This window comes from Protopterus annectens, chromosome 8.part0 (genome assembly GCF_019279795.1).
Source record: "Protopterus annectens isolate FY-2018-M chromosome 8.part0, PAN1.0, whole genome shotgun sequence".
In the NCBI taxonomy this organism is placed as follows: Eukaryota; Metazoa; Chordata; order Ceratodontiformes; family Protopteridae; genus Protopterus; species Protopterus annectens.
Window position 1 is genome coordinate 49,147,678 of NC_056741.1, and position 20,513 is coordinate 49,168,190.

The window sequence follows — 20,513 nt, forward strand, 5'->3', positions numbered from 1 at the left end:
AAGTGTGATACTAAGACTTGAATTCTCTCTCTGCTCCTGCCAAGGTCCACTGTGGAAATGTGGAATTTCCTAAACTTTTGATTAAAATATTTTCTTTGTATACTCTGACCTTCTCTCTCTCGACCAACTTCCCTGTTTTCCTGTCACATTTTAGTCAAACTTCCTTACAGAAAGTCCGTAATGATATGCTCACCTGATTCACAGAAAAAAATGTTCAGATGCGCCGTGATTCAAGTTAGTACCATTAACTTGGACTATCACTGACTATTGCGGCTAAACTATGGAGGCTGCAGATAGTTCTAAATGCTTATGTTTTTAAGTCATTCAAAAGAAAACTTGGCAGATTCCTAAGGAATGCACAATGTAACACTCTTCTAATCCTTTTGCATACAATACCATTTGCATAAGGACTCATTACTGGGCACATTACGGGTGCTGTGAAAAGCACTTCTGGCTGACATCAAACATTGATACAATACTAATTGCATGAATTTTAATCGTACTTTAACTTAGAATCGGGGTCCATTCCCATCATGATAATACAAGCCCAAAAGACTTGGAGAAATTAAAAAGAAGCAAGAAGAGTTGTGTGGTATTTGCTGTTCAAAACTTTATGCTAACTAGATGTCCAGACTTCTAGATTCTTCTATTTTTTAGGGCTTTTTTCCTATTTTCATTGTCCTCAGGCTGAGGCATGCATTAAGGGGACATTTGCATTGCATGTATCTAATGGGTCCTCACTACTGGAGAGAGATTGTTTTCATATTATACAGAAGGAATTATACAAGCTCTGTTTCAAACTCCGGTATGTTCTGGGCTCAAGACAGTGAGCTATTCAAATAGAGTATGATGTGTTCTGGTAGCACATCATAAGATTACATCAAAAAGCAAGATGTCACTGCAATGATACAATTACCTAATTTCAGTTGCAGTACAGCATTGTAATCTAATAACGCCTGCACTTGGGTGATGTTTTGTTAATGTCTTTTAGTTTACTAAATGCATATCTTAACATCTTTGGAATTGTAACCTTTTCTATTTCACATTAATTCAACAAATGAACATGTCAGTGTAAAGTTTCTCTTTTAGAAGGATTCAATCCATCCTGTGAGTTTCCTAGTTATATATGTTAGTAGTTTTTCCACATTTGGACCCTTTATTCGAAATCATGACAGGAACAAAATTTGAGAGCTTTACCTCTTACATGCAGATTACAGTCAGGAAATAAGCATTACAGTCAGGAAATAAGCATTACAATCACAGATTCCTTTTACTTCCAACCAGCAATTAATTCACACGCTTTTTCCCCTAAAGGTTAAATTTGTCTCCCAAAATTCCCAACCTATTTTGTTCTTCCTTTTCCCTAATTTTTGTAGTAAACGATTAAGACCTCTGAGATCTGGCACTGAGACAGTCCAAAACGCAGGAGTAGTTCTACTATCGAGTTTCCCTTTTCTGGAAATTATTGAAAAATTATTCCCACACCTTTTGATCCACTGTCTTGGCACGGAACATATATGTTATTTCTATTGGTTCTCTCTCACGCCTGCTCACACATGCTTGCACAGATATTTGCATAACGACTTAGCATTCTGGGAGTTATTATTTTCAAAATATGCAGACTGTTGAACACACAACTATTTTCAACTTTGAGTACCAACAATATCAGCACTCATACGATATCATTATTTTCTCTAAAGGTGTAGATTTGCTACAGGTCTCCTTGGTATTAAACAGAAATGGCATGTATAACTAAGTTTTGCTTTGAAACCAATTCATAGAATTTCAGATCTTTTGTTATTTGTCTAGAAGATCTTTCTTTTTGAAAGATCTTTTTTAATTTTTGTTTAAGTGAGAATTTGCAGTAAGGAGTTAGTGTTTTTTTGGTATAGGTTTAGATTTTTTCTAGTTCTCTAATATTATTGCAAAAAACACTGTTTTTATGATTATGCAAGTGCCTATACAAATTATATATACGAGTTTTAGTTATAAGTGGGTGTTGAAATCCAAGCACTCTCTACAACTTAAACGTAAGAGTTTCAGTTGTAAGTGGGTTTTGAAATCCAGCTATTAGAGGCAAAACTTTATTTATTTATTAAATCTGTGATTTTTGATACGTATCTCGTATTGGAGGTATAGGTCTCTCGGGTTCTTCATTTGTAAAAGTTCCCCAAAATAAAACAGTTTCTCCTAGTAGGGAGATTCTTAAGCCCATGGTCACCACTGGACAAAGAAGTTGTTCTGTAACAAGCTATTAGTTAATAATTATTCCTGCCTAGAGTGATCTGTAGTTCATTGAGTTACTTTGTGAGACCCTCGGGATATTCCTGGAGTTAATATTTTCCTTGACGTTGATAAATATGGAGACCACCACAGTTTTTACAGACTCTGGAGTAGAATAAATGTTTGATATAAAGCCTTTCCCAGACATCACTGATTTTACAATATGACTCTTTAACTGCAGCAGTTAAGACCTTAACGCGGTTATTTATTCACAGGTCTGATTTAAGGAATTTGGCATAGTAAGGTTGGGTGTCGGGCGGGCAACTCGGGACAGTAAAAATCCACTGCTAATCATTAGTGGACCAGAGTTCTGCTGTGGTGACCCCTAACCGGGAAAAAACAAAATACATTAGTTTTAATACATTGAAATAAATACTTTCTTATAGGTTTTTACTAGCATGTTGTCCGGAAGATCATTAAGGAGCCTGGCTCAGTTTTCTCTGAATATGGACTGGTTAAGAGTCTTGCTTGGAGTCATGAAATAGGTTTATGGAGGCTGAGGGAATGATATCCTGGACTATATGAAGCAGATCATTAATAGTTTATACCACTAATCCCCTGTGCTTTTTATCATTTGTTGATTGGGTAAATGCCACTTTCCTTGTTATTATAGCTTTTTTGCATTTGGATGCTTTCCTCATTGAAAAGTGTGATACTAAGACTTGAATTCTCTCTCTGCTCCTGCCAAGGTCCACTGTGGAAATGTGGAATTTCCTAAACTTTTGATTAAAATATTTTCTTTGTATACTCTGACCTTCTCTCTCTCGACCAACTTCCCTGTTTTCCTGTCACATTTTAGTCAAACTTCCTTACAGAAAGTCCGTAATGATATGCTCACCTGATTCACAGAAAAAAATGTTCAGATGCGCCGTGATTCAAGTTAGTACCATTAACTTGGACTATCACTGACTATTGCGGCTAAACTATGGAGGCTGCAGATAGTTCTAAATGCTTATGTTTTTAAGTCATTCAAAAGAAAACTTGGCAGATTCCTAAGGAATGCACAATGTAACACTCTTCTAATCCTTTTGCATACAATACCATTTGCATAAGGACTCATTACTGGGCACATTACGGGTGCTGTGAAAAGCACTTCTGGCTGACATCAAACATTGATACAATACTAATTGCATGAATTTTAATCGTACTTTAACTTAGAATCGGGTCCATTCCCATCATGATAATACAAGCCCAAAAGACTTGGAGAAATTAAAAAGAAGCAAGAAGAGTTGTGTGGTATTTGCTGTTCAAAACTTTATGCTAACTAGATGTCCAGACTTCTAGATTCTTCTATTTTTTAGGGCTTTTTTCCTATTTTCATTGTCCTCAGGCTGAGGCATGCATTAAGGAGACATTTGCATTGCATGTATCTAATGGGTCCTCACTACTGGAGAGAGATTGTTTTCATATTATACAGAAGGAATTATACAAGCTCTGTTTCAAACTCCGGTATGTTCTGGGCTCAAGACAGTGAGCTATTCAAATAGAGTATGATGTGTTCTGGTAGCACATCATAAGATTACATCAAAAAGCAAGATGTCACTGCAATGATACAATTACCTAATTTCAGTTGCAGTACAGCATTGTAATCTAATAACGCCTGCACTTGGGTGATGTTTTGTTAATGTCTTTTAGTTTACTAAATGCATATCTTAACATCTTTGGAATTGTAACCTTTTCTATTTCACATTAATTCAACAAATGAACATGTCAGTGTAAAGTTTCTCTTTTAGAAGGATTCAATCCATCCTGTGAGTTTCCTAGTTATATATGTTAGTAGTTTTTCCACATTTGGACCCTTTATTCGAAATCATGACAGGAACAAAATTTGAGAGCTTTACCTCTTACATGCAGATTACAGTCAGGAAATAAGCATTACAGTCAGGAAATAAGCATTACAATCACAGATTCCTTTTACTTCCAACCAGCAATTAATTCACACGCTTTTTCCCCTAAAGGTTAAATTTGTCTCCCAAAATTCCCAACCTATTTTGTTCTTCCTTTTCCCTAATTTTTGTAGTAAACGATTAAGACCTCTGAGATCTGGCACTGAGACAGTCCAAAACGCAGGAGTAGTTCTACTATCGAGTTTCCCTTTTCTGGAAATTATTGAAAAATTATTCCCACACCTTTTGATCCACTGTCTTGGCACGGAACATATATGTTATTTCTATTGGTTCTCTCTCACGCCTGCTCACACATGCTTGCACAGATATTTGCATAACGACTTAGCATTCTGGGAGTTATTATTTTCAAAATATGCAGACTGTTGAACACACAACTATTTTCAACTTTGAGTACCAACAATATCAGCACTCATACGATATCATTATTTTCTCTAAAGGTGTAGATTTGCTACAGGTCTCCTTGGTATTAAACAGAAATGGCATGTATAACTAAGTTTTGCTTTGAAACCAATTCATAGAATTTCAGATCTTTTGTTATTTGTCTAGAAGATCTTTCTTTTTGAAAGATCTTTTAAATTTTTTCTTAAAGTGAAAATTTGTAGAAGGGAGTTAGTGGTTTTTGGTATAGGTTTAGATTTTTCTAGTTTTCTAATATTATTGCAAAAAACACTGTTTTTATGATTATGCAAGTGCCTATACAAATTATATGTACGAGTTTTAGTTATAAGTGGGTGTTGAAATCCAAGCACTCTCTACAACTTAAACGTAAGAGTTTCAGTTGTAAGTGGGTTTTGAAATCCAGCTATTAGAGGCAAAACTTTATTTATTTATTAAATCTGTGATTTTTGATACGTATCTTGTATTGGAGGTATAGGTCTCTCGGGTTCTTCATTTGTAAAAGTTCCCCAAAATAAAACAGTTTCTCCTAGTAGGGAGATTCTTAAGCCCATGGTCACCACTGGACAAAGAAGTTGTTCTGTAACAAGCTATTAGTTAATAATTATTCCTGCCTAGAGTGATCTGTAGTTCATTGAGTTACTTTGTGAGACCCTCGGGATATTCCTGGAGTTAATATTTTCCTTGACGTTGATAAATATGGAGACCACCACAGTTTTTACAGACTCTGGAGTAGAATAAATGTTTGATATAAAGCCTTTCCCAGACATCACTGATTTTACAATATGACTCTTTAACTGCAGCAGTTAAGACCTTAACGCGGTTATTTATTCACAGGTCTGATTTAAGGAATTTGGCATAGTAAGGTTGGGTGTCGGGCGGGCAACTCGGGACAGTAAAAATCCACTGCTAATCATTAGTGGACCAGAGTTCTGCTGTGGTGACCCCTAACCGGGAAAAAACGAAATACATTAGTTTTAATACATTGAAATAAATACTTTCTTATAGGTTTTTACTAGCATGTTGTCCGGAAGATCATTGAGGAGCCTGGCTCAGTTTTCTCTGAATATGGACTGGTTAAGAGTCTTGCTTGGAGTCATGAAATAGGTTTATGGAGGCTGAGGGAATGATATCCTGGACTATATGAAGCAGATCATTAATAGTTTATACCACTAATCCCCTGTGCTTTTTATCATTTGTTGATTGGGTAAATGCCACTTTCCTTGTTATTATAGCTTTTTTGCATTTGGATGCTTTCCTCATTGAAAAGTGTGATACTAAGACTTGAATTCTCTCTCTGCTCCTGCCAAGGTCCACTGTGGAAATGTGGAATTTCCTAAACTTTTGATTAAAATATTTTCTTTGTATACTCTGACCTTCTCTCTCTCGACCAACTTCCCTGTTTTCCTGTCACATTTTAGTCAAACTTCCTTACAGAAAGTCCGTAATGATATGCTCACCTGATTCACAGAAAAAAATGTTCAGATGCGCCGTGATTCAAGTTAGTACCATTAACTTGGACTATCACTGACTATTGCGGCTAAACTATGGAGGCTGCAGATAGTTCTAAATGCTTATGTTTTTAAGTCATTCAAAAGAAAACTTGGCAGATTCCTAAGGAATGCACAATGTAACACTCTTCTAATCCTTTTGCATACAATACCATTTGCATAAGGACTCATTACTGGGCACATTACGGGTGCTGTGAAAAGCACTTCTGGCTGACATCAAACATTGATACAATACTAATTGCATGAATTTTAATCGTACTTTAACTTAGAATCGGGGTCCATTCCCATCATGATAATACAAGCCCAAAAGACTTGGAGAAATTAAAAAGAAGCAAGAAGAGTTGTGTGGTATTTGCTGTTCAAAACTTTATGCTAACTAGATGTCCAGACTTCTAGATTCTTCTATTTTTTAGGGCTTTTTTCCTATTTTCATTGTCCTCAGGCTGAGGCATGCTTGCATTGCATGTATCTAATGGGTCCTCACTACTGGAGAGAGATTGTTTTCATATTATACAGAAGGAATTATACAAGCTCTGTTTCAAACTCCGGTATGTTCTGGGCTCAAGACAGTGAGCTATTCAAATAGAGTATGATGTGTTCTGGTAGCACATCATAAGATTACATCAAAAAGCAAGATGTCACTGCAATGATACAATTACCTAATTTCAGTTGCAGTACAGCATTGTAATCTAATAACGCCTGCACTTGGGTGATGTTTTGTTAATGTCTTTTAGTTTACTAAATGCATATCTTAACATCTTTGGAATTGTAACCTTTTCTATTTCACATTAATTCAACAAATGAACATGTCAGTGTAAAGTTTCTCTTTTAGAAGGATTCAATCCATCCTGTGAGTTTCCTAGTTATATATGTTAGTAGTTTTTCCACATTTGAACCCTTTATTTGAAATCATGACAGGAACAAAATTTGAGAGCTTTACCTCTTACATGCAGATTACAGTCAGGAAATAAGCATTACAGTCAGGAAATAAGCATTACAATCACAGATTCCTTTTACTTCCAACCAGCAATTAATTCACACGCTTTTTCCCCTAAAGGTTAAATTTGTCTCCCAAAATTCCCAACCTATTTTGTTCTTCCTTTTCCCTAATTTTTGTAGTAAACGATTAAGACCTCTGAGATCTGGCACTGAGACAGTCCAAAACGCAGGAGTAGTTCTACTATCGAGTTTCCCTTTTCTGGAAATTATTGAAAAATTATTCCCACACCTTTTGATCCACTGTCTTGGCACGGAACATATATGTTATTTCTATTGGTTCTCTCTCACGCCTGCTCACACATGCTTGCACAGATATTTGCATAACGACTTAGCATTCTGGGAGTTATTATTTTCAAAATATGCAGACTGTTGAACACACAACTATTTTCAACTTTGAGTACCAACAATATCAGCACTCATACGATATCATTATTTTCTCTAAAGGTGTAGATTTGCTACAGGTCTCCTTGGTATTAAACAGAAATGGCATGTATAACTAAGTTTTGCTTTGAAACCAATTCATAGAATTTCAGATCTTTTGTTATTTGTCTAGAAGATCTTTCTTTTTGAAAGATCTTTTTATTTTTTGTTAAAGTGAGAATTTGCAGTAGGGAGTTAGTGTTTTTTGGTATAGGTTTAGATTTTTTCTAGTTCTCTGATATTATTGCAAAAAACACTGTTTTTATGATTATGCAAGTGCCTATACAAATTATATGTACGAGTTTTAGTTATAAGTGGGTGTTGAAATCCAAGCACTCTCTACAACTTAAACGTAAGAGTTTCAGTTGTAAGTGGGTTTTGAAATCCAGCTATTAGAGGCAAAACTTTATTTATTTATTAAATCTGTGATTTTTGATACGTATCTTGTATTGGAGGTATAGGTCTCTCGGGTTCTTCATTTGTAAAAGTTCCCCAAAATAAAACAGTTTCTCCTAGTAGGGAGATTCTTAAGCCCATGGTCACCACTGGACAAAGAAGTTGTTCTGTAACAAGCTATTAGTTAATAATTATTCCTGCCTAGAGTGATCTGTAGTTCATTGAGTTACTTTGTGAGACCCTCGGGATATTCCTGGAGTTAATATTTTCCTTGACGTTGATAAATATGGAGACCACCACAGTTTTTACAGACTCTGGAGTAGAATAAATGTTTGATATAAAGCCTTTCCCAGACATCACTGATTTTACAATATGACTCTTTAACTGCAGCAGTTAAGACCTTAACGCGGTTATTTATTCACAGGTCTGATTTAAGGAATTTGGCATAGTAAGGTTGGGTGTCGGGCGGGCAACTCGGGACAGTAAAAATCCACTGCTAATCATTAGTGGACCAGAGTTCTGCTGTGGTGACCCCTAACCGGGAAACACGAAATACATTAGTTTTAATACATTGAAATAAATACTTTCTTATAGGTTTTTACTAGCATGTTGTCCGGAAGATCATTGAGGAGCCTGGCTCAGTTTTCTCTGAATATGGACTGGTTAAGAGTCTTGCTTGGAGTCATGAAATAGGTTTATGGAGGCTGAGGGAATGATATCCTGGACTATATGAAGCAGATCATTAATAGTTTATACCACTAATCCCCTGTGCTTTTTATCATTTGTTGATTGGGTAAATGCCACTTTCCTTGTTATTATAGCTTTTTGCATTTGGATGCTTTCCTCATTGAAAAGTGTGATACTAAGACTTGAATTCTCTCTCTGCTCCTGCCAAGGTCCACTGTGGAAATGTGGAATTTCCTAAACTTTTGATTAAAATATTTTCTTTGTATACTCTGACCTTCTCTCTCTCGACCAACTTCCCTGTTTTCCTGTCACATTTTAGTCAAACTTCCTTACAGAAAGTCCGTAATGATATGCTCACCTGATTCACAGAAAAAAATGTTCAGATGCGCCGTGATTCAAGTTAGTACCATTAACTTGGACTATCACTGACTATTGCGGCTAAACTATGGAGGCTGCAGATAGTTCTAAATGCTTATGTTTTTAAGTCATTCAAAAGAAAACTTGGCAGATTCCTAAGGAATGCACAATGTAACACTCTTCTAATCCTTTTGCATACAATACCATTTGCATAAGGACTCATTACTGGGCACATTACGGGTGCTGTGAAAAGCACTTCTGGCTGACATCAAACATTGATACAATACTAATTGCATGAATTTTAATCGTACTTTAACTTAGAATCGGGTCCATTCCCATCATGATAATACAAGCCCAAAAGACTTGGAGAAATTAAAAAGAAGCAAGAAGAGTTGTGTGGTATTTGCTGTTCAAAACTTTATGCTAACTAGATGTCCAGACTTCTAGATTCTTCTATTTTTTAGGGCTTTTTTCCTATTTTCATTGTCCTCAGGCTGAGGCATGCATTAAGGGATATTTGCATTGCATATATCTAATGGGTCCTCACTACTGGAGAGAGATTGTTTTCATATTATACAGAAGGAATTATACAAGTTCTGTTTCAAACTCCGGTATGTTCTGGGCTCAAGACAGTGAGCTATTCAAATAGAGTATGATGTGTTCTGGTAGCACATCATAAGATTACATCAAAAAGCAAGATGTCACTGCAATGATACAATTACCTAATTTCAGTTGCAGTACAGCATTGTAATCTAATAACGCCTGCACTTGGGTGATGTTTTGTTAATGTCTTTTAGTTTACTAAATGCATATCTTAACATCTTTGGAATTGTAACCTTTTCTATTTCACATTAATTCAACAAATGAACATGTCAGTGTAAAGTTTCTCTTTTAGAAGGATTCAATCCATCCTGTGAGTTTCCTAGTTATATATGTTAGTAGTTTTTCCACATTTGGACCCTTTATTCGAAATCATGACAGGAACAAAATTTGAGAGCTTTACCTCTTACATGCAGATTACAGTCAGGAAATAAGCATTACAGTCAGGAAATAAGCATTACAATCACAGATTCCTTTTACTTCCAACCAGCAATTAATTCACACGCTTTTTCCCCTAAAGGTTAAATTTGTCTCCCAAAATTCCCAACCTATTTTGTTCTTCCTTTTCCCTAATTTTTGTAGTAAACGATTAAGACCTCTGAGATCTGGCACTGAGACAGTCCAAAACGCAGGAGTAGTTCTACTATCGAGTTTCCCTTTTCTGGAAATTATTGAAAAATTATTCCCACACCTTTTGATCCACTGTCTTGGCACGGAACATATATGTTATTTCTATTGGTTCTCTCTCACGCCTGCTCACACATGCTTGCACAGATATTTGCATAACGACTTAGCATTCTGGGAGTTATTATTTTCAAAATATGCAGACTGTTGAACACACAACTATTTTCAACTTTGAGTACCAACAATATCAGCACTCATACGATATCATTATTTTCTCTAAAGGTGTAGATTTGCTACAGGTCTCCTTGGTATTAAACAGAAATGGCATGTATAACTAAGTTTTGCTTTGAAACCAATTCATAGAATTTCAGATCTTTTGTTATTTGTCTAGAAGATCTTTCTTTTTGAAAGATCTTTTATTTTTTTTTAAAGTGAGAATTTGCAGTAGGGAGTTAGTGTTTTTGGTATAGGTGTAGATTTTTTCTAGTTCTCTGATATTATTGCCAGCAAACACTGTTTTTATGATTATGCAAGTGCCTATACAAATTATATGTACGAGTTTTAGTTATAAGTGGGTGTTGAAATCCAAGCACTCTCTACAACTTAAACGTAAGAGTTTCAGTTGTAAGTGGGTTTTGAAATCCAGCTATTAGAGGCAAAACTTTATTTATTTATTAAATCTGTGATTTTTGATACGTATCTTGTATTGGAGGTATAGGTCTCTCGGGTTCTTCATTTGTAAAAGTTCCCCAAAATAAAACAGTTTCTCCTAGTAGGGAGATTCTTAAGCCCATGGTCACCACTGGACAAAGAAGTTGTTCTGTAACAAGCTATTAGTTAATAATTATTCCTGCCTAGAGTGATCTGTAGTTCATTGAGTTACTTTGTGAGACCCTCGGGATATTCCTGGAGTTAATATTTTCCTTGACGTTGATAAATATGGAGACCACCACAGTTTTTACAGACTCTGGAGTAGAATAAATGTTTGATATAAAGCCTTTCCCAGACATCACTGATTTTACAATATGACTCTTTAACTGCAGCAGTTAAGACCTTAACGCGGTTATTTATTCACGTGTCTGATTTAAGGAATTTGGCATAGTAAGGTAGGGTGTCGGGCGGGCAACTCGGGTCAGTAAAAATCCACTTCTAATCATTAGTGGACCAGAGTTCTGCTGTGGTGACCCCTAACCGGGAAAACACGAAATACATTAGTTTTAATACATTGAAATACATACTTTCTTTTAGGTTTTTACTAGCATGTTGTCCAGAAGATCATTGAGGAGCCTGGCTCAGGTTTCTCTGAATATGGACTGGTTAAGAGTCTTGCTTGGAGTCATGAAATAGGTTTATGGAGGCTGAGGGAATGATATCCTGGACTATATGAAGCAGATCATTAATAGTTTATACCACTAATCCCCTGTGCTTTTTATCATTTGTTGATTGGGTAAATGCCACTTTCCTTGTTATTATAGCTTTTTTGCATTTGGATGCTTTCCTCATTGAAAAGTGTGATACTAAGACTTGAATTCTCTCTCTGCTCCTGCCAAGGTCCACTGTGGAAATGTGGAATTTCCTAAACTTTTGATTAAAATATTTTCTTTGTATACTCTGACCTTCTCTCTCTCGACCAACTTCCCTGTTTTCCTGTCACATTTTAGTCAAACTTCCTTACAGAAAGTCCGTAATGATATGCTCACCTGATTCACAGAAAAAAATGTTCAGATGCGCCGTGATTCAAGTTAGTACCATTAACTTGGACTATCACTGACTATTGCGGCTAAACTATGGAGGCTGCAGATAGTTCTAAATGCTTATGTTTTTAAGTCATTCAAAAGAAAACTTGGCAGATTCCTAAGGAATGCACAATGTAACACTCTTCTAATCCTTTTGCATACAATACCATTTGCATAAGGACTCATTACTGGGCACATTACGGGTGCTGTGAAAAGCACTTCTGGCTGACATCAAACATTGATACAATACTAATTGCATGAATTTTAATCGTACTTTAACTTAGAATCGGGTCCATTCCCATCATGATAATACAAGCCCAAAAGACTTGGAGAAATTAAAAAGAAGCAAGAAGAGTTGTGTGGTATTTGCTGTTCAAAACTTTATGCTAACTAGATGTCCAGACTTCTAGATTCTTCTATTTTTTAGGGCTTTTTTCCTATTTTCATTGTCCTCAGGCTGAGGCATGCATTAAGGGGACATTTGCATTGCATGTATCTAATGGGTCCTCACTACTGGAGAGAGATTGTTTTCATATTATACAGAAGGAATTATACAAGCTCTGTTTCAAACTCCGGTATGTTCTGGGCTCAAGACAGTGAGCTATTCAAATAGAGTATGATGTGTTCTGGTAGCACATCATAAGATTACATCAAAAAGCAAGATGTCACTGCAATGATACAATTACCTAATTTCAGTTGCAGTACAGCATTGTAATCTAATAACGCCTGCACTTGGGTGATGTTTTGTTAATGTCTTTTAGTTTACTAAATGCATATCTTAACATCTTTGGAATTGTAACCTTTTCTATTTCACATTAATTCAACAAATGAACATGTCAGTGTAAAGTTTCTCTTTTAGAAGGATTCAATCCATCCTGTGAGTTTCCTAGTTATATATGTTAGTAGTTTTTCCACATTTGAACCCTTTATTTGAAATCATGACAGGAACAAAATTTGAGAGCTTTACCTCTTACATGCAGATTACAGTCAGGAAATAAGCATTACAGTCAGGAAATAAGCATTACAATCACAGATTCCTTTTACTTCCAACCAGCAATTAATTCACACGCTTTTTCCCCTAAAGGTTAAATTTGTCTCCCAAAATTCCCAACCTATTTTGTTCTTCCTTTTCCCTAATTTTTGTAGTAAACGATTAAGACCTCTGAGATCTGGCACTGAGACAGTCCAAAACGCAGGAGTAGTTCTACTATCGAGTTTCCCTTTTCTGGAAATTATTGAAAAATTATTCCCACACCTTTTGATCCACTGTCTTGGCACGGAACATATATGTTATTTCTATTGGTTCTCTCTCACGCCTGCTCACACATGCTTGCACAGATATTTGCATAACGACTTAGCATTCTGGGAGTTATTATTTTCAAAATATGCAGACTGTTGAACACACAACTATTTTCAACTTTGAGTACCAACAATATCAGCACTCATACAATATCATTATTTTCTCTAAAGGTGTAGATTTGCTACAGGTCTCCTTGGTATTAAACAGAAATGGCATGTATAACTAAGTTTTGCTTTGAAACCAACTCATAGAATTTCACATCTTTTGTTATTTGTCTAGAAGATCCTTCTTTTTGAAAGATCTTTTATTTTTTTTTAAAGTGAGAATTTGCAGTAGGGAGTTAGTGTTTTTTTGGTATAGGTTTAGATTTTTTCTAGTTCTCCGATATTATTACTAAAAAACACTATTTTTATGATTATGCAAGTGCCTATACAAATTATATGTACGAGTTTTAGTTATAAGTGGGTGTTGAAATCCAAGCACTCTCTACAACTTAAACGTAAGAGTTTCAGTTGTAAGTGGGTTTTGAAATCCAGCTATTAGAGGCAAAACTTTATTTATTTATTAAATCTGTGATTTTTGATACGTATCTTGTATTGGAGGTATAGGTCTCTCGGGTTCTTCATTTGTAAAAGTTCCCCAAAATAAAACAGTTTCTCCTAGTAGGGAGATTCTTAAGCCCATGGTCACCACTGGACAAAGAAGTTGTTCTGTAACAAGCTATTAGTTAATAATTATTCCTGCCTAGAGTGATCTGTAGTTCATTGAGTTACTTTGTGAGACCCTCGGGATATTCCTGGAGTTAATATTTTCCTTGACGTTGATAAATATGGAGACCACCACAGTTTTTACAGACTCTGGAGTAGAATAAATGTTTGATATAAAGCCTTTCCCAGACATCACTGATTTTACAATATGACTCTTTAACTGCAGCAGTTAAGACCTTAACGCGGTTATTTATTCACAGGTCTGATTTAAGGAATTTGGCATAGTAAGGTTGGGTGTCGGGCGGGCAACTCGGGACAGTAAAAATCCACTGCTAATCATTAGTGGACCAGAGTTCTGCTGTGGTGACCCCTAACCGGGAAAAAACGAAATACATTAGTTTTAATACATTGAAATAAATACTTTCTTATAGGTTTTTACTAGCATGTTGTCCGGAAGATCATTGAGGAGCCTGGCTCAGTTTTCTCTGAATATGGACTGGTTAAGAGTCTTGCTTGGAGTCATGAAATAGGTTTATGGAGGCTGAGGGAATGATATCCTGGACTATATGAAGCAGATCATTAATAGTTTATACCACTAATCCCCTGTGCTTTTTATCATTTGTTGATTGGGTAAATGCCACTTTCCTTGTTATTATAGCTTTTTTGCATTTGGATGCTTTCCTCATTGAAAAGTGTGATACTAAGACTTGAATTCTCTCTCTGCTCCTGCCAAGGTCCACTGTGGAAATGTGGAATTTCCTAAACTTTTGATTAAAATATTTTCTTTGTATACTCTGACCTTCTCTCTCTCGACCAACTTCCCTGTTTTCCTGTCACATTTTAGTCAAACTTCCTTACAGAAAGTCCGTAATGATATGCTCACCTGATTCACAGAAAAAAATGTTCAGATGCGCCGTGATTCAAGTTAGTACCATTAACTTGGACTATCACTGACTATTGCGGCTAAACTATGGAGGCTGCAGATAGTTCTAAATGCTTATGTTTTTAAGTCATTCAAAAGAAAACTTGGCAGATTCCTAAGGAATGCACAATGTAACACTCTTCTAATCCTTTTGCATACAATACCATTTGCATAAGGACTCATTACTGGGCACATTACGGGTGCTGTGAAAAGCACTTCTGGCTGACATCAAACATTGATACAATACTAATTGCATGAATTTTAATCGTACTTTAACTTAGAATCGGGTCCATTCCCATCATGATAATACAAGCCCAAAAGACTTGGAGAAATTAAAAAGAAGCAAGAAGAGTTGTGTGGTATTTGCTGTTCAAAACTTTATGCTAACTAGATGTCCAGACTTCTAGATTCTTCTATTTTTTAGGGCTTTTTTCCTATTTTCATTGTCCTCAGGCTGAGGCATGCATTAAGGGGACATTTGCATTGCATGTATCTAATGGGTCCTCACTACTGGAGAGAGATTGTTTTCATATTATACAGAAGGAATTATACAAGCTCTGTTTCAAACTCCGGTATGTTCTGGGCTCAAGACAGTGAGCTATTCAAATAGAGTATGATGTGTTCTGGTAGCACATCATAAGATTACATCAAAAAGCAAGATGTCACTGCAATGATACAATTACCTAATTTCAGTTGCAGTACAGCATTGTAATCTAATAACGCCTGCACTTGGGTGATGTTTTGTTAATGTCTTTTAGTTTACTAAATGCATATCTTAACATCTTTGGAATTGTAACCTTTTCTATTTCACATTAATTCAACAAATGAACATGTCAGTGTAAAGTTTCTCTTTTAGAAGGATTCAATCCATCCTGTGAGTTTCCTAGTTATATATGTTAGTAGTTTTTCCACATTTGAACCCTTTATTTGAAATCATGACAGGAACAAAATTTGAGAGCTTTACCTCTTACATGCAGATTACAGTCAGGAAATAAGCATTACAGTCAGGAAATAAGCATTACAATCACAGATTCCTTTTACTTCCAACCAGCAATTAATTCACACGCTTTTTCCCCTAAAGGTTAAATTTGTCTCCCAAAATTCCCAACCTATTTTGTTCTTCCTTTTCCCTAATTTTTGTAGTAAACGATTAAGACCTCTGAGATCTGGCACTGAGACAGTCCAAAACGCAGGAGTAGTTCTACTATCGAGTTTCCCTTTTCTGGAAATTATTGAAAAATTATTCCCACACCTTTTGATCCACTGTCTTGGCACGGAACATATATGTTATTTCTATTGGTTCTCTCTCACGCCTGCTCACACATGCTTGCACAGATATTTGCATAACGACTTAGCATTCTGGGAGTTATTATTTTCAAAATATGCAGACTGTTGAACACACAACTATTTTCAACTTTGAGTACCAACAATATCAGCACTCATACGATATCATTATTTTCTCTAAAGGTGTAGATTTGCTACAGGTCTCCTTGGTATTAAACAGAAATGGCATGTATAACTAAGTTTTGCTTTGAAACCAATTCATAGAATTTCAGATCTTTTGTTATTTGTCTAGAAGATCTTTCTTTTTGAAAGATCTTTTTAATTTTTGTTAAAGTGAGAATTTGCAGTAGGGAGTTAGTGTATTTTGGTATAGGTTTAGATTTTTTTAGTTCTCTGATATTATTGCAAAAAACACTGTTTTTATGATTATGCAAGTGCCTATACAAATTATATGTACGAGTTTTAGTTATAAGTGGGTGTTGAAATCCAAGCACTCTCTACAACTTAAACGTAAGAGTTTCAGTTGTAAGTGGGTTTTGAAATCCAGCTATTAGAGGCAAAACTTTATTTATTTATTAAATCTGTGATTTTTGATACGTATCTTGTATTGGAGGTATAGGTCTCTCGGGTTCTTCATTTGTAAAAGTTCCCCAAAATAAAACAGTTTCTCCTAGTAGGGAGATTCTTAAGCCCATGGTCACCACTGGACAAAGAAGTTGTTCTGTAACAAGCTATTAGTTAATAATTATTCCTGCCTAGAGTGATCTGTAGTTCATTGAGTTACTTTGTGAGACCCTCGGGATATTCCTGGAGTTAATATTTTCCTTGACGTTGATAAATATGGAGACCACCACAGTTTTTACAGACTCTGGAGTAGAATAAATGTTTGATATAAAGCCTTTCCCAGACATCACTGATTTTACAATATGACTCTTTAACTGCAGCAGTTAAGACCTTAACGCGGTTATTTATTCACAGGTCTGATTTAAGGAATTTGGCATAGTAAGGTTGGGTGTCGGGCGGGCAACTCGGGACAGTAAAAATCCACTGCTAATCATTAGTGGACCAGAGTTCTGCTGTGGTGACCCCTAACCGGGAAAAAACGAAATACATTAGTTTTAATACATTGAAATAAATACTTTCTTATAGGTTTTTACTAGCATGTTGTCCGGAAGATCATTAAGGAGCCTGGCTCAGTTTTCTCTGAATATGGACTGGTTAAGAGTCTTGCTTGGAGTCATGAAATAGGTTTACGGAGGCTGAGGGAATGATATCCTGGACTATATGAAGCAGATCATTAATAGTTTATACCACTAATCCCCTGTGCTTTTTATCATTTGTTGATTGGGTAAATGCCACTTTCCTTGTTATTATAGCTTTTTTGCATTTGGATGCTTTCCTCATTGAAAAGTGTGATACTAAGACTTGAATTCTCTCTCTGCTCCTGCCAAGGTCCACTGTGGAAATGTGGAATTTCCTAAACTTTTGATTAAAATATTTTCTTTGTATACTCTGACCTTCTCTCTCTCGACCAACTTCCCTGTTTTCCTGTCACATTTTAGTCAAACTTCCTTACAGAAAGTCCGTAATGATATGCTCACCTGATTCACAGAAAAAAATGTTCAGATGCGCCGTGATTCAAGTTAGTACCATTAACTTGGACTATCACTGACTATTGCGGCTAAACTATGGAGGCTGCAGATAGTTCTAAATGCTTATGTTTTTAAGTCATTCAAAAGAAAACTTGGCAGATTCCTAAGGAATGCACAATGTAACACTCTTCTAATCCTTTTGCATACAATACCATTTGCATAAGGACTCATTACTGGGCACATTACGGGTGCTGTGAAAAGCACTTCTGGCTGACATCAAACATTGATACAATACTAATTGCATGAATTTTAATCGTACTTTAACTTAGAATCGGGTCCATTCCCATCATGATAATACAAGCCCAAAAGACTTGGAGAAATTAAAAAGAAGCAAGAAGAGTTGTGTGGTATTTGCTGTTCAAAACTTTATGCTAACTAGATGTCCAGACTTCTAGATTCTTCTATTTTTTAGGGCTTTTTTCCTATTTTCATTGTCCTCAGGCTGAGGCATGCATTAAGGGACATTTGCATTGCATGTATCTAATGGGTCCTCACTACTGGAGAGAGATTGTTTTCATATTATACAGAAGGAATTATACAAGCTCTGTTTCAAACTCCGGTATGTTCTGGGCTCAAGACAGTGAGCTATTCAAATAGAGTATGATGTGTTCTGGTAGCACATCATAAGATTACATCAAAAAGCAAGATGTCACTGCAATGATACAATTACCTAATTTCAGTTGCAGTACAGCATTGTAATCTAATAACGCCTGCACTTGGGTGATGTTTTGTTAATGTCTTTTAGTTTACTAAATGCATATCTTAACATCTTTGGAATTGTAACCTTTTCTATTTCACATTAATTCAACAAATGAACATGTCAGTGTAAAGTTTCTCTTTTAGAAGGATTCAATCCATCCTGTGAGTTTCCTAGTTATATATGTTAGTAGTTTTTCCACATTTGGACCCTTTATTCGAAATCATGACAGGAACAAAATTTGAGAGCTTTACCTCTTACATGCAGATTACAGTCAGGAAATAAGCATTACAGTCAGGAAATAAGCATTACAATCACAGATTCCTTTTACTTCCAACCAGCAATTAATTCACACGCTTTTTCCCCTAAAGGTTAAATTTGTCTCCCAAAATTCCCAACCTATTTTGTTCTTCCTTTTCCCTAATTTTTGTAGTAAACGATTAAGACCTCTGAGATCTGGCACTGAGACAGTCCAAAACGCAGGAGTAGTTCTACTATCGAGTTTCCCTTTTCTGGAAATTATTGAAAAATTATTCCCACACCTTTTGATCCACTGTCTTGGCACGGAACATATATGTTATTTCTATTGGTTCTCTCTCACGCCTGCTCACACATGCTTGCACAGATATTTGCATAACGACTTAGCATTCTGGGAGTTATTATTTTCAAAATATGCAGACTGTTGAACACACAACTATTTTCAACTTTGAGTACCAACAATATCAGCACTCATACGATATCATTATTTTCTCTAAAGGTGTAGATTTGCTACAGGTCTCCTTGGTATTAAACAGAAATGGCATGTATAACTAAGTTTTGCTTTGAAACCAATTCATAGAATTTCAGATCTTTTGTTATTTGTCTAGAAGATCTTTTTTTTTTGAAAGATCTTTTTAATTTTTGTTAAAGTGAGAATTTGCAGTAGGGAGTTAGTGTTTTTTGGTATAGGTTTAGATTTTTTCTAGTTCTCTGATATTATTGCAAAAAAACACTGTTTTTATGATTATGCAAGTGCCTATACAAATTATATGTACGAGTTTTAGTTATAAGTGGGTGTTGAAATCCAAGCACTCTCTACAACTTAAACGTAAGAGTTTCAGTTGTAAGTGGGTTTTGAAATCCAGCTATTAGAGGCAAAACTTTATTTATTTATTAAATCTGTGATTTTTGATACGTATCTTGTATTGGAGGTATAGGTCTCTCGGGTTCTTCATTTGTAAAAGTTCCCCAAAATAAAACAGTTTCTCCTAGTAGGGAGATTCTTAAGCCCATGGTCACCACTGGACAAAGAAGTTGTTCTGTAACAAGCTATTAGTTAATAATTATTCCTGCCTAGAGTGATCTGTAGTTCATTGAGTTACTTTGTGAGACCCTCGGGATATTCCTGGAGTTAATATTTTCCTTGACGTTGATAAATATGGAGACCACCACAGTTTTTACAGACTCTGGAGTAGAATAAATGTTTGATATAAAGCCTTTCCCAGACATCACTGATTTTACAATATGACTCTTTAACTGCAGCAGTTAAGACCTTAACGCGGTTATTTATTCACAGGTCTGATTTAAGGAATTTGGCATAGTAAGGTTGGGTGTCGGGCGGGCAACTCGGGACAGTAAAAATCCACTGCTAATCATTAGTGGACCAGAGTTCTGCTGTGGTGACCCCTAACCGGGAAAAAACGAAATACATTAGTTTTAATACATTGAAATAAATACTTTCTTATAGGTTTTTACTAGCATGTTGTCCGGAAGATCATTGAGGAGCCTGGCTCAGTTTTCTCTGAATATGGACTGGTTAAGAGTCTTGCTTGGAGTCATGAAATAGGTTTATGGAGGCTGAGGGAATGATATCCTGGACTATATGAAGCAGATCATTAATAGTTTATACCACTAATCCCCTGTGCTTTTTATCATTTGTTGATTGGGTAAATGCCACTTTCCTTGTTATTATAGCTTTTTTGCATTTGGATGCTTTCCTCATTGAAAAGTGTGATACTAAGACTTGAATTCTCTCTCTGCTCCTGCCAAGGTCCAC

The 20,513-nt window shown here is 35.8% G+C and overlaps 6 non-coding genes across 6 annotated transcripts; all 6 read left to right on the forward strand.

Annotated features, from left to right (window-relative positions):
* The first annotated feature begins 1,778 nt into the window (after positions 1 to 1,778).
* LOC122809879 lies at positions 1,779 to 1,835 on the forward strand. The gene has a single exon (XR_006365992.1). It is a non-coding gene; the product is annotated as a U7 small nuclear RNA (small nuclear RNA).
* Positions 1,836 to 4,705: 2,870 nt separating this feature from the next.
* LOC122809880 lies at positions 4,706 to 4,762 on the forward strand. Its single transcript, XR_006365993.1, has one exon. It is a non-coding gene; the product is annotated as a U7 small nuclear RNA (small nuclear RNA).
* Positions 4,763 to 7,618: 2,856 nt separating this feature from the next.
* On the forward strand, positions 7,619 to 7,675 carry LOC122809882. Its single transcript, XR_006365994.1, has one exon. It is a non-coding gene; the product is annotated as a U7 small nuclear RNA (small nuclear RNA).
* Positions 7,676 to 10,540: 2,865 nt separating this feature from the next.
* Positions 10,541 to 10,597, forward strand: LOC122809883. Its single transcript, XR_006365995.1, has one exon. It is a non-coding gene; the product is annotated as a U7 small nuclear RNA (small nuclear RNA).
* A 5,793-nt stretch (positions 10,598 to 16,390) lies between these two features.
* LOC122809884 lies at positions 16,391 to 16,447 on the forward strand. The gene has a single exon (XR_006365996.1). It is a non-coding gene; the product is annotated as a U7 small nuclear RNA (small nuclear RNA).
* Positions 16,448 to 19,313: 2,866 nt separating this feature from the next.
* On the forward strand, positions 19,314 to 19,371 carry LOC122809892. The gene has a single exon (XR_006366003.1). It is a non-coding gene; the product is annotated as a U7 small nuclear RNA (small nuclear RNA).
* The last annotated feature ends 1,142 nt before the right edge of the window (positions 19,372 to 20,513 follow it).